General features: G+C 32.5%; 1 long non-coding RNA gene across 1 annotated transcript; it reads left to right on the top strand.

The window, feature by feature from the left end:
- Positions 1-2659: 2659 nt before the first annotated feature.
- LOC143243194 (uncharacterized) lies at positions 2660-6073 on the top strand. The gene is made up of 4 exons (XR_013024160.1): positions 2660-3135; positions 3307-3437; positions 3722-3852; positions 5979-6073. It is a non-coding gene; the product is annotated as an uncharacterized LOC143243194 (long non-coding RNA).
- Positions 6074-12380: the final 6307 nt, after the last annotated feature.

Here is a 12380-nt window from a genome sequence, read left to right as displayed (position 1 = left end):
TTTGTTTGATGTTGACTGCAACTGCAAATCTACACAGTAAACCGTCTTTACTCTGTCTATCGAGGGCATCGAAACCCGAACATAGAATTATAAGCGTTTAGACTTATCACTAAACCATTGGAGGAGAGAAAACAGCTTAACTTGAAACTCTATTTATCTGATTTCATGACTGAAACGTTTAAAAACCTAACGAGAAAAACGTCTGAAAAATGATCAAAATATGTTTATCTTTGCCTCTTTTAATCACATGTCGGTATTCGACTTGTTAACTTATCCAGTTAAACAATACAGATAGTTAAAGTGGAAAAGTGGACACAAACATGTGAAGGAGTATATTACTGAAGTTGATTATTGTTATAATACAAATTGTAAGTTGTTATAAAGTGCTTTTTCTTAATTAAAGGAGAAAATGTTACGTTGATTATCTTTTAAACGAGTGTAACGTCTCTCTTAAACATGTTTACACGTGCTAACTGATGCTTTTACACATGTTTACATATAATGGATGGTTCTCTTATACATGTTAACATGTGGTAAATGATTCACTCACACTTGTTTACATGTTGTAAATGAACCTCTAATGTGTGTTGGTATATGGTAAATGATCATGCTACACATGTTTATATGTGGTAAATAATCCTTGTACAAAATGTTTATCCAGTTTATATGAAGTTATGCATATCTATAAGTATTAATGAACGTCAAACAAATTCTGCATAAGTAATATTTCTGATAAAACATAGATACCTCTTATGATATTAAGTAACGCCTCCATCAGTATAGTTGTACGTAATTTCTCTGATGATATATATACACATATTTAATATCACCAATACTATGTTAGCATTCTTAAGTACTAACGACAATACAAATGAAACCTATTAAATAATTATTTCTTATAATAATTACGTTTATCTTCATGTAATATTTTTTGTAGTAAATACAATACATTATTATGTTCTTGTTTTTTTACAGTTTCAATTTTTATTAAAATGTAGAAAATTTGTGACTTTATTCAAGAAATGGCTCCCAAAAATGAAAAATCAGAAATCGTCAGTGTAGAAAAAGGGGTGAAAATATCACAACACCTGATGACCAGTAGGTAAGAAAGTCAGATAAAAAGAACGAACCAGAACGTGGGGAATGGGTAGGAAAACTGGGCTTTATTTTCAGCTGCATAAGCTACGCTGTCAGTCTTGGCAACGTATGGCGATTTCCATACTTGTGTTATGAAAATGGTGGCGGTATGTGTCTTGTGGTTTAATCCAACATAATATACATGAAACCTTTACCTTACTAAATGTTAAATCGATGGTTCTGATGGATTACATGTTGTTGTTTGTTATTTAGGGGCATTTTTGTTTCCCTATCTCATCTGTTTAGTCTTGTGTGCTGTTCCTCTATTCTTCCTGGAAGTGGCCATTGGTCAGTACCTCAGCGTTGGTGGTATCGGGGTCTGGAATTTGATTCCTATCTTTAAAGGTAGCTATTGTTGTTTACTTCTAGTGCCTTAGTATTTTTCACCTTTTCCGGATATATATAACTCATACTTGTTTCTCAAATATGTCAACAGTTCTTATATTATGTAATCTATACTTTCAGTAGGAATTGGCTTTGCTTCAATGACCATCGTTTGTCTCTATAATATCCACCACGTGGTGACAATAGCTTGGACTTTATTCTACTTCGTGTTTTCAATGACGACACAACTGCCTAGGGAATCGTGCGGTAATTATGTCAAATGTATTTCTCTGATTCTAGTCAACTGTTTTAATTACTCATTTGTTTAGGATTAACTGTTATAAGCATACAGACACTGGGGGACACTGAATTAAATTAAGAACAATTTAATTCGATAGTATTTTACATGTGGCCGAGAGTGGCCTTGTGGTTAATGTGCCCTTAGTACTTTACATATGGCCGAGAGTGGCTTTGTGGTTAATGTGCCCTTAGTACTTTACATATGGCCGAGAGTGGCCTTGTTGTTAATTTGCTTAACTGTTAAACCGGAGACTTTTGAGTCACGCAAAGTTATCATAAATCGCATTATACGCTTTTGTACCGTGTGTGTGTTATAAGAGTGACAGTCAGATCCCACTTTTAGAACAAGAATGATGTGTCGAGAATTGTCAGTAGATGATACTACTACTACTTTTCCTCGATTCTGTTATTTAAAAAAAGCCTTTTTATTACTTTGGGTGCAGTACTGAAGCAAAATACACAACATTTCGATTTAATAGCACAGTATACTATAATAATGAACATTTCTACTTGATAGAACCGGTTATTACATAATTACTAATTATGCATTACACTATACTACAGCAATGTTTTGATAACTTTGAACACAATAATTAGGTTTCTAAGCAAAGCCAATCCTGAATACTTTTCTCATATCTTCAGTTTTTCTGACCTTTCTCCACGTGAGGTGAACAACTGCTTTTGTTTATATATATCAGGTAAGTGATTTTAATCTGTTGAAAAGACAGAAGGTAGTCGTTGTACAGAGCCCATCACATATTCTTTTACCAACGAATATATATAAATGTTATTGTTATTACATTCATATATACATGTTATTGTCATTATATTCAGATTTAAATGTTATTGTTATTATATCAATATACTAGTGTTATTATTATTACATTCATATACGATATAAACACTAGTAAATATTAATGTTAGATGTTACAGGTTGTTGGACAGAACCAATGGCATATTCTTTTACCAACGAATAGTGGGATTAACCGTACATTTTAATGCCCCTGACGCTGAAGACAAACACTAACAACCAGGCTGGGCAACAAATAAAACTTCCCATCTAATGAAGCTATAGTTTACGTCTTCAGTGAAAACAGTGTCATTGTTAATCAGTAACTGTCAAGCGACTTTTTTTTTCGTTTATTTGCTATCAAGCTTTAATACTAGTTAATAATTCTTTAATCAAAACGTAACGAAACTAAATTAGTGTTAAATTTAAAGAAGTTAACTCTTTGTAATCAGTGTTAATTTATTGTATTAATGTTATTAGGTCTGGGTGACAGCAGGAACGCAAGTGTTTTTCACCTTTGGTATTGGTTTCGGTTCCGTCGTAACTCTTGGAAGCTACAACAAGTTTAGCCACAACTTCTTCCGGTAACAAAAAAACAAAATAATTTTTTTATTTTTTATTTGATTATTTAACAATGATTCGCACAAAAATGTTCAATATAATAATTTTCTGTACTCTGTATTCGTTATTCTTTCAATAGATATTATTGTACACTTTGAACACATTCATTATTGTTTCTACATCTTTATTTCTAGAGACGGAAATATTCTATGTATTGTTAACCCTGCTACTAGCATATTTGCTGGTACTGTGATATTTTCCGTCCTCGGTCACATGACCTACTTGAAAGGCGACGGGACTGAAGTTGCTGACGTTGTGAAGTCCGGTGAGATAATTCAGTCTTCTTGTGCTTCAATTGTTTATATAAACACTAAAAGTTCTGTTTCTTACCAAATCAACGTATAACAGAATATTTCAGAACAAACTTTATTAATATTTTCTTGAATCTTGGTTCTAAAACATTTAAAATGAAACGTTTATTGGTAAGTTACAGTGTATCAACATCTTAATATAAACTAAGTATTATCAGACACTGACCTGCTGTGTTTTTTACAGAGTACAAACACGGTCTTTGTTCAAATATAATCTAACATGGTGTATTTTCTTCAGGTCCAGGGTTTGCTTTCCTTGTTTATCCAGAAGTTGTTCTACAGTTGCCACCTCCCCCTTTATGGTCAATTGTGTTCTTCCTCATTCTGTTAATTCAGATAATATGTTGACGTGTGTTATTTGATAGCCAGGTGAGCATATAATACGTTGATGTGTGTTATTTGATAGCCAGGTGAGCATATAGTATGTTGATGTGTGTTATTTGATAGCCAGGTGAGCATATAATATGTTGATGTGTGTTAATTGATAGCCAGGTGAACATATAATATGTTGATGTGTGTTAATTGATAGCCAGGTGAACATATAATATGTTGATGTGTGTTAATTGATAGCCAGGTGAGCATATAATATGTTGACGTGTGTTATTTGATAGCCAGGTGAGCATATAATACGTTGATGTGTGTTATTTGATAGCCAGGTGACCATATAGTATGTTGATGTGTGTTATTTGACAGCCGGGTGAGCATATAATATGTTGATGTGTGTTATTTGACAGCCAGGTACATATTTTATATTCTCATTTTCATTTAATGACATAAATATTCTTTTAAAAATGGGAAAATTTTCAGAGCTCAAAATACTTTTGTAGACTATATTTTTTTTAATTTACGCGTTTGTGTTATTGTTTGTCTGGAGGGAGTTTTCACGTTTTAACTGTTTCAACAATTGAATATTTAATAAGTCTGTGACGTTTGCACTTAATTACTGAGTTAATGAGTTTATTAGTTTGAGAAACACTATGAGAAAAAGATTAACAAGTAACTGACAGTTTAGTGTTATTATAAATTAGACCTGTCTTTGGTATATATAAGGTTAGTACATGAAATCTGTGGAACTAGTAATGGGAGAAATAATACAGTCCACTGTTATTAAATGTGTTGACCTTCATTGTTTTACCAAACGAAACCTGCGCAGTGGCAGAGGCTTATGAAACAATACTGTTAACAGTGTCAGAAGCTAAGGAAAATTCTGATCTAAGAATCGTATGTGCATGATCATGTGACGTGCAGTTAGTGGTTAATTTCTTGTTTAGTTAACCTCAAAATGTGTGGTGTTAACCATTCTCATCAAAATACAACCTTCTGATATGTCATTATTGTCAGAGATTCTATTTCCACTTTCGCCTTATTATCTGTTAGGACACAAGCCACGTGTCGCATGGCAACATGATTGTTGACACGCGTGCATGTTTTTTCGCAGTAAATGACTATTCGGGACTCTTGCATGCTTTCTGCACGTCGTAGTAGTGCTATTCTTGCATGCTGCCTATCCTGGCATCCAGCTACTTTGTTGCTGTCTGCTCCTTTTCTCCGATACCTGTTACATACATCAGTAATAATATTTTTATAATCTTTTACATTTGCGTAACCTGTTACTCATGGCAATAACCAACTAACTAGTTAACAGATGCTGTCGTTTTTTGTAATGTACTACATTTGTTTGTCATAAATCACTAATGCATTATATGGTTGATACCTGCTACGTATGTTTGCTACATAAATGTAGTTCTAGCTTCAAATTGTTGTATCCATCAACCGTTACTTGATACATGTGTTTATATGCTACAAGTGTTCCATGTGTCACCTGAGCTTACATTATTATGTTCTATTTTATATATAACAAATCAAAGAATGGGTGCGTAACCACATATTGTTTAACTGTTTATCGCTGGTTAAGTATTTTAATATGTAAGAAATTTCAACAGGGCCCGGCATGGCCAAGCGTGTTAAGGCGTTTGACTTGTAATACGAGGGTCGCGGGTTCGCATCCCCGTCGCGCCAAACATGCTTGCCCTATCAGTCGTGGGGGTGTTATAATATGACGGTCAATCCCAATTTTTGTTGGTAAAAGAGTAGCCAAAGAGTTGGTGGTGGATGGTGATGATTAGCTGCCTTCCCTCTTGTCTTTCACTACTAAATTAGAAACGGCTAGCACAGATAGCCCTCGAGTAACTTTAGGCGAAATTCAAAAACAAACAAACAAGTAATTTCAAAGTACCATTTTTCAGTGATTCATAGAGATAAACTTCTATATAAAAAAACTTAATACTTTAAACGTACTCTTACGCAAGATGAAGTGTTGGGTTATCAAACTAGATAATAACACGTGTGTTTGAAACTTTATTATATAAAACATTAATTCATTAAATATATGGTATACAATTTATATAGATCTGTCTAACTATGTTATTAGGTTACTTTGATCTTATGTTATGACAACATGTGTACTGATATTTTTCTGTTTTTGTTTTTCATAGTTCTACACCGTGGAAGCTCTGATAACAGGAATTGTAGACGAATGGGCATTTGCATTGAGACCACGAAGGAAATTATTTACTATAGGTCACTGAGGTATGTTCCATAATGTTAAAAATCAATAAACGAGTAAAACGAAAAACCACAGTTGTTACAGTGTGGTTGTTATAGAAAGAAGTTGGTAATAACAATTGTAACAGCATGGTTGTTATAATGAGAAGTTAAGATAAGTTTCAGGGACAACAAGGGATATATTGGTCCATCTCAGGTGTCCCACCCTCTAAGCCAAACTAATACTATTAAAAGCAATTAGTCATCACTTGTCATTCATATATGTATCAAGTTTCTTTTAAACTCACTCAAATTTACTAACATATCTTCATATGCACTGGAAAATAAAGTTGTCATCTTTTATATTTCCTAAATCTATATTTGTGTCACCAAGTTCTATACTTCTCACTATTAAGTTTGAAAAATGTTGATACATCAACATTATAAATCCTTTTACAATATTAAACATTTGAATCAGATCGCCTCTTACTCTTGAGAGAGAAACTTTCAAGGATCTTAATCTCTCCTCAAATGACAACCCCTCCATCCCAGGCACCATTTTAGTTACCCTCTTCTGAATCATTTCCAACAATTTCATTGCTTTCCTAGGGTAAGAAGCCCAAGACTGAACACAATACTCCAAATGCAGTCTAACCAGTGACCTACACAATGAAATTATAACATATTTATACTTGTATTCAATATTTTTGTATATACAAATTAAAATACTATTTGCCCTACCAATATTAGCAACAGCACACTGCTTGGATTGCTTAAGAGACTGATCAGCCATTACAACAAGATCATTTTCTTTCATGACATTGTTAAAATTATTTCCATCCAAATTATTCTTATAATTCAAATTATTATCACCCACATATAATATTTTGCATTTATCATAATTAAAACCCATCTGCCATTTATTCACCCAACTCATTATGTGAGCTAAATATTTTTATAAAGTAGCAGCCAGCAACACCCAAGACCTCAGTGTCACCTACAAACATAAGTAATTTATTGACTTTCTTTATCAATGTTATTAACGTAAGTCAAAAAGAGTAAAGGTCCTAAGACTGATCCCTGAGGTACATCTCTTGCAACATTAATTTAGTTTAACTGAACTTCATTTACACCAACCCTCTGCTTTTGAATTCAGCCACAGTTCTATACAGTTACTTAACTTATCCTAAGCTCCTGCAGAGATAAGTTTCTTTACAAACCTTTAATGTGGCACTTTGTTTGTTTAAAATTAAGCACAAAGCTACACAATGGGCTATCTGTGCTCTGCCCACCACAGGCATTGAAACCCAATTTATAGTGGTGTGAGACAAGAGACACGCTGCTTTGCCTCTGTGGGGAATGGCACTTTGTAAAATGATTTTTGAAAATCCATATATATCACACCTACACCCTTACCCTTATCTACATGTGCATTAACATTTTTAAAACATGCAAAAAGATTTGTAGGGCAGTATTTTTCCTTAGTAAAACTATGTTGCTATCCAATAAAATTCTAAACTTGTTAAATGACTATGCAAAGTATCTTTTATCAGATATTCCAAATCTTTTCTCACAAATGAGGTAAGACTGACAGGCCTTTAATTACTGAGACAACTTCTATTACCTTTCTTGAGGATAGGAGTCAGATTAACCAATTTCCAATCAGTTGGTACTTGTGCATTATTCAAGGGCTTAAAATCTTGTTGCAAGTGATCACATGACCTTGTTTAAAACCCTTGGTGAAGTATTATCTGTTACAGGAGCCTTAGCATTCTTTAAATATCCCATTTTTTTTAACCAGCTCAGAATTAAGGCAGCCATCTTCTTTATCTCGTTTCCATTTATTAACTGTTCAAGATGTGAAATACAGCTTAAGTTTTCATTAGTTAAAACTGAAGCAAAATCAGAATCTAATAATCTAGGCATTTCATGATCATCAGATACAAGCCTTCCTTCATCATTCCTCATGGGTCCTATCTCTATCCTCACATTTTGTTTATCCATAATGTACTTTAAAAAGTTCTCACTGTTAATTTTTATGTTTTAAGCCAAATTTTTGTTATAGACATCTTTTTGGATATCATAATTTCGTTTTTGACCAAATTTCTTAATTTTCTATAATCTTTTACAATACCAGTCAATTTAAATTTCTTTAGTGTGTGGTACTATTCTTTGATTCTATCTCTTATTCCCTTTGTGAACCAACCTGTTTTTTTATTTCTAGATCCCATTTTGTTTCTGTAAGGAATATGTTTATCTTGAATCTTTAAAAAATTATCTTTAAACATTTTCCACTACTGAGTAGTGCCTCAAAATAACTCAGCTGTCCAATTCAGAACACATCTCTTTCAAATTTGCTTTTTTTTTAAATTTGGAATCAAACTATCATTATTTCCAATTTCTAAATGCAGCTAAATATCAAACATAATACAGCAATGATCACTTGTACCTAGGTGCTTCCTAGTTTACACCCTCTTGACCATTTCCATATTAGAATTTAACAATAAATCTAAGATAGCATTATTTACAGTAGGTTCCTTGACCAATTGTTAAGAAATCCATCTTGAAAAGTTTTCAGAAACCTTTCTCCCTCATGGTTTGAGGGATTTTCATTTCCCAATCATTATATCTGTACTTAGAACTACCCTTAATTAAGATTTCATTAACAACTGAGATCTTCATCTTATTACAAAGTTTCTTCCTGATTTCATCAGTTCCATCTGGGGATTTGTAACACATTCTTACTAAAAGCTTTATCCCTTGCTATCCACTAACAGAAACCTAATCTCCTTGCTATTATCCTTAATATTCTCAACTTCAACAGTATGTAACTCACACTTCACATATACAGCCACTACTTCCCCTTTCTTTAATACTCTATTCCTATTAAGTAACCTATAATCATGTATTTCAAACTCATCTACATTTAACCATGTTTCAGTTATTCTAAATCTTCTATTTCTACCAGTGCCCTAAAGTCTTATACTTCTTTAACTTCTATCATTACTATAATGACAATTAAGCCTACTCTTGTAACTTGTACTGATTTCCGATGTTAAATTTTCCCGTACATCTTAGTTTTGTTTTATTTGGTTTATCTTTACCCTTCATTAAATAGTCCTAGTTTAAAACTTCCCTTACAGCTGAGTTAATCGCTTATAGACGTGTATTAAAATGGTAATTCGATTTGTCAATAGATACCACCAAAATTAATTTGAGAAATTCTCAACTTCCTCGTACATGAAAAGCACGTACGCCACTTGTTTTCAAAATATTTTCGGAACAAGTTAAACGTAAGTACATCAAATTCTTCACATTATAGGGATATTATAAACACTACACACACACACAAATATATATAGTTATCTTCCTCTTGTCAAAAGTCCATTTAGGCCTATTCAGTTACTTTAAAATTTCAGTTGACAAAACGAAGTTTCTTCTGTTACTATCTAAATATACTTCACTTATTTTATTATTGACTTGGGCCCGGGATGGCCAAGCGTGTTAAGGCGTGCGACTCGTAATCTGAGTGTCGCAGGTTCGCATCCGGGTCGCGCCAAACATGCTCGCCTTTCAGTCGTGGGGGCGTTATAATGTGACGGTCAATCCCACTATTCGTTGTTAAAAGAGTAGCACAAGAGTTGGCGGTGGGTAGTGATGACTAGCTGCCTTCCCTCTAGTTTTACACTACTAAATTAGGGACGGCTAGCACAAAGCTGCTTGAGGGCAATCAAAAATCACAGCAAGAGTGTTGATAGTGATTATTTAAGTTTGGTTGTATAACGTGGTAAGTTTGTTTGTTTGCCATTAAATATTAACTCACCAAATAAATTGAATAATAACTCTTAAACTAAACAGTTTTGTATGTCCAAAAATATTAATTACTAATTTGAAATCATTCTTTCCCCAACTTGTGTGTCTACAGTGAAGTTATAATTTATAATAATAAATAATCATTTTCTTTGAAACAAACATGGATTTTTAAAGCGATAAAACAGACAATTTTTAAATACTCTATAACTTTTTATTTTCTATTTACATAGATTTTATTTTAATTTTTTTATCGATGTGAAATTTGTGAAAATTCGGTACAAGAAAACATAAATCGAGTTTCACTGTCTCTTATTAGTGAAGAAAATCGTCTGATCATAGAAGTTCTATTGTTGTCTTGCATCTGGCTTTCTAATTCAGTTAAACACCAGTCAAAATCTTTTTGTGGATCTAAATATGTTTCAGGAGCTTACTTTTCTCAATTTTTCTATGTACTCTAGTCCTCGGAACACTCTGATTCTGATGTATATATATATTCATAAAGAGCAAATGCCAAGTTACTTTAAGAAATCTGATAACAATTTGTGATGTAAGCCAAAGAAAAAAAAAAGAGTTAAATTATAAAACTAATTATATTTAGCTCTCACAAACTGAAATGATCAAACTTCTGTATAAACCTCACCAAAACTATTTTTATTGTGCACTTAATATTGGTGACAATGAAATCAGAAAAGCAAGTTTTATATTATATTATAGAGGAAACGAGACTCTAATACACTCACACCATGTAAATATGAACTAGATTATAATTATGATAGTTATGATACAATACCTTTGGCCATAGGTGAATTAAGCCTTACTCAAGCTGCATTCAATTGTTTATGTTCAGTTTTTGTTTTTGTTTCTAGTTTACCATAAACAACAACAGATGTAACGTATATCATTTTACCCTTTTTTCTAGCACATTTGTAAATATTATGTCGTTATGATTGATAGTTAGTTTACAAGTAAAACCAACAATTAAAGTAGGTAAAATAAAAGTGAATTATTTGAAACTCCCTTCAAAATGTAGTAAATAATTTATTCGTCATATTAATTTCACACTCCAATGTACTTGATTGTATATTTTGTACAAATGGTTCTGTTCTTTGAATTTAATTAAGACGTTAGGTGATAATTAGAAAAGAAAATATTGAAATGTCGGAAATAACACGATTTGTTTTGTGTAAATATGTTTGTTATCAACATACACTTGTAATTTAGTGTTCAGTGAATATTGTTTTTACATTTTCAAACCTTATAAATAGTATGTAAATACAATTATTTTCCCTTTATTATATTAGATTACTGAACACTTCACGTTTATGAAGATCTATGGTAAATTTAATAATTTTCTGATATTGCAATTTACCCTTACACGGACAATAAATAAATAGTTTATTTACGTTTAAAAGCCGAGATGTGTAATAAAAGATGTTATGTTTTATTCACAATTCAAGAATGTAGTTCCCTAACACAAAATATGAAAGTACTAACCTCATATTTCTGAGCATACTTCTATGCATGTTAATAAACAATGGAATGGTTTATTTCTAAACTAATATTTGTAGCTTCTGTGTGTTTGTGTATTTCATCCTCCGTATATGTAATGCAAAGACTACCATACAGATTCCACATACAGATAGAATTGTCGGTGAGTGATTTGACTTCGTACACGTGCAGGTAATAATCACAATAAATCTAATCTTACGATGAGTCTTTAATGTAGATTTCTGGTCCAGTGTCCTCCGGAGGTTCTGCGGTAAGTCTACGAACTTATGGAGCTAAAATTCGGGTTTTGATTTCCCACGGTGAACACAATCTGATTTTCTTCTGTCACAAACAGAAATCAGTTTCTATAATAAAAACTACCAGTAGTATAGTAGAACAATACTGTATTAAAACATAGATTGTCGAGTGAACCAAGGAAGCCTTCAGAGTAATTATTATCAATAACTATCAGTAATAACAACAATATTATATTAGAACATAGATTGTCGAGTGAACCAAGGAGGCCTTCAGAGTAAATATAATAAATAACTGTCAGTATTGACAACAATATCAGAATAAAATACAGATTGTCCAGTGATCTACAAAGGCCTTCGGAGTAAATAGTATAAATAATTACTTCAATTAAAAGATCAGTTTTCAGGTTTTATTATCAATTAATAGCAGTATAATATAGAAAAATATAAATCACGAAATAATATCAAATAGATATACAATTCAATATTAATAACTTAAGAAATAAACAATGTTCAGTCAGCATCCTTTAGAATATTATATAACACACGAGTATTAAGCCCATGTTGTCTTGTGTTATACACAACACACAAAATTTAAATCTTTATCTTCTATTTATAAATAGCACACGAGTGTTATATCGGTGTTCTATACTATTATACACGATATGCAAGTGTTAACACTGTGTTCTCTACTATTGGCCAGGTGGTTAAGGCGCTCGACTGGTAATCCGAACGTCGCGGATTCGAATCCCCGTCGCACCAAACATGCCCTTTCAGCCGTGGGAGAGATATAAAGTG

This window comes from Tachypleus tridentatus, unplaced genomic scaffold (assembly GCF_004210375.1).
Source record: "Tachypleus tridentatus isolate NWPU-2018 unplaced genomic scaffold, ASM421037v1 Hic_cluster_2, whole genome shotgun sequence".
Taxonomy (NCBI): domain Eukaryota; kingdom Metazoa; phylum Arthropoda; class Merostomata; order Xiphosura; family Limulidae; genus Tachypleus; species Tachypleus tridentatus.
The sequence above is the reverse complement of the archived record's forward strand: the minus strand, read 5'-3'. Positions and strand labels throughout refer to the sequence as shown.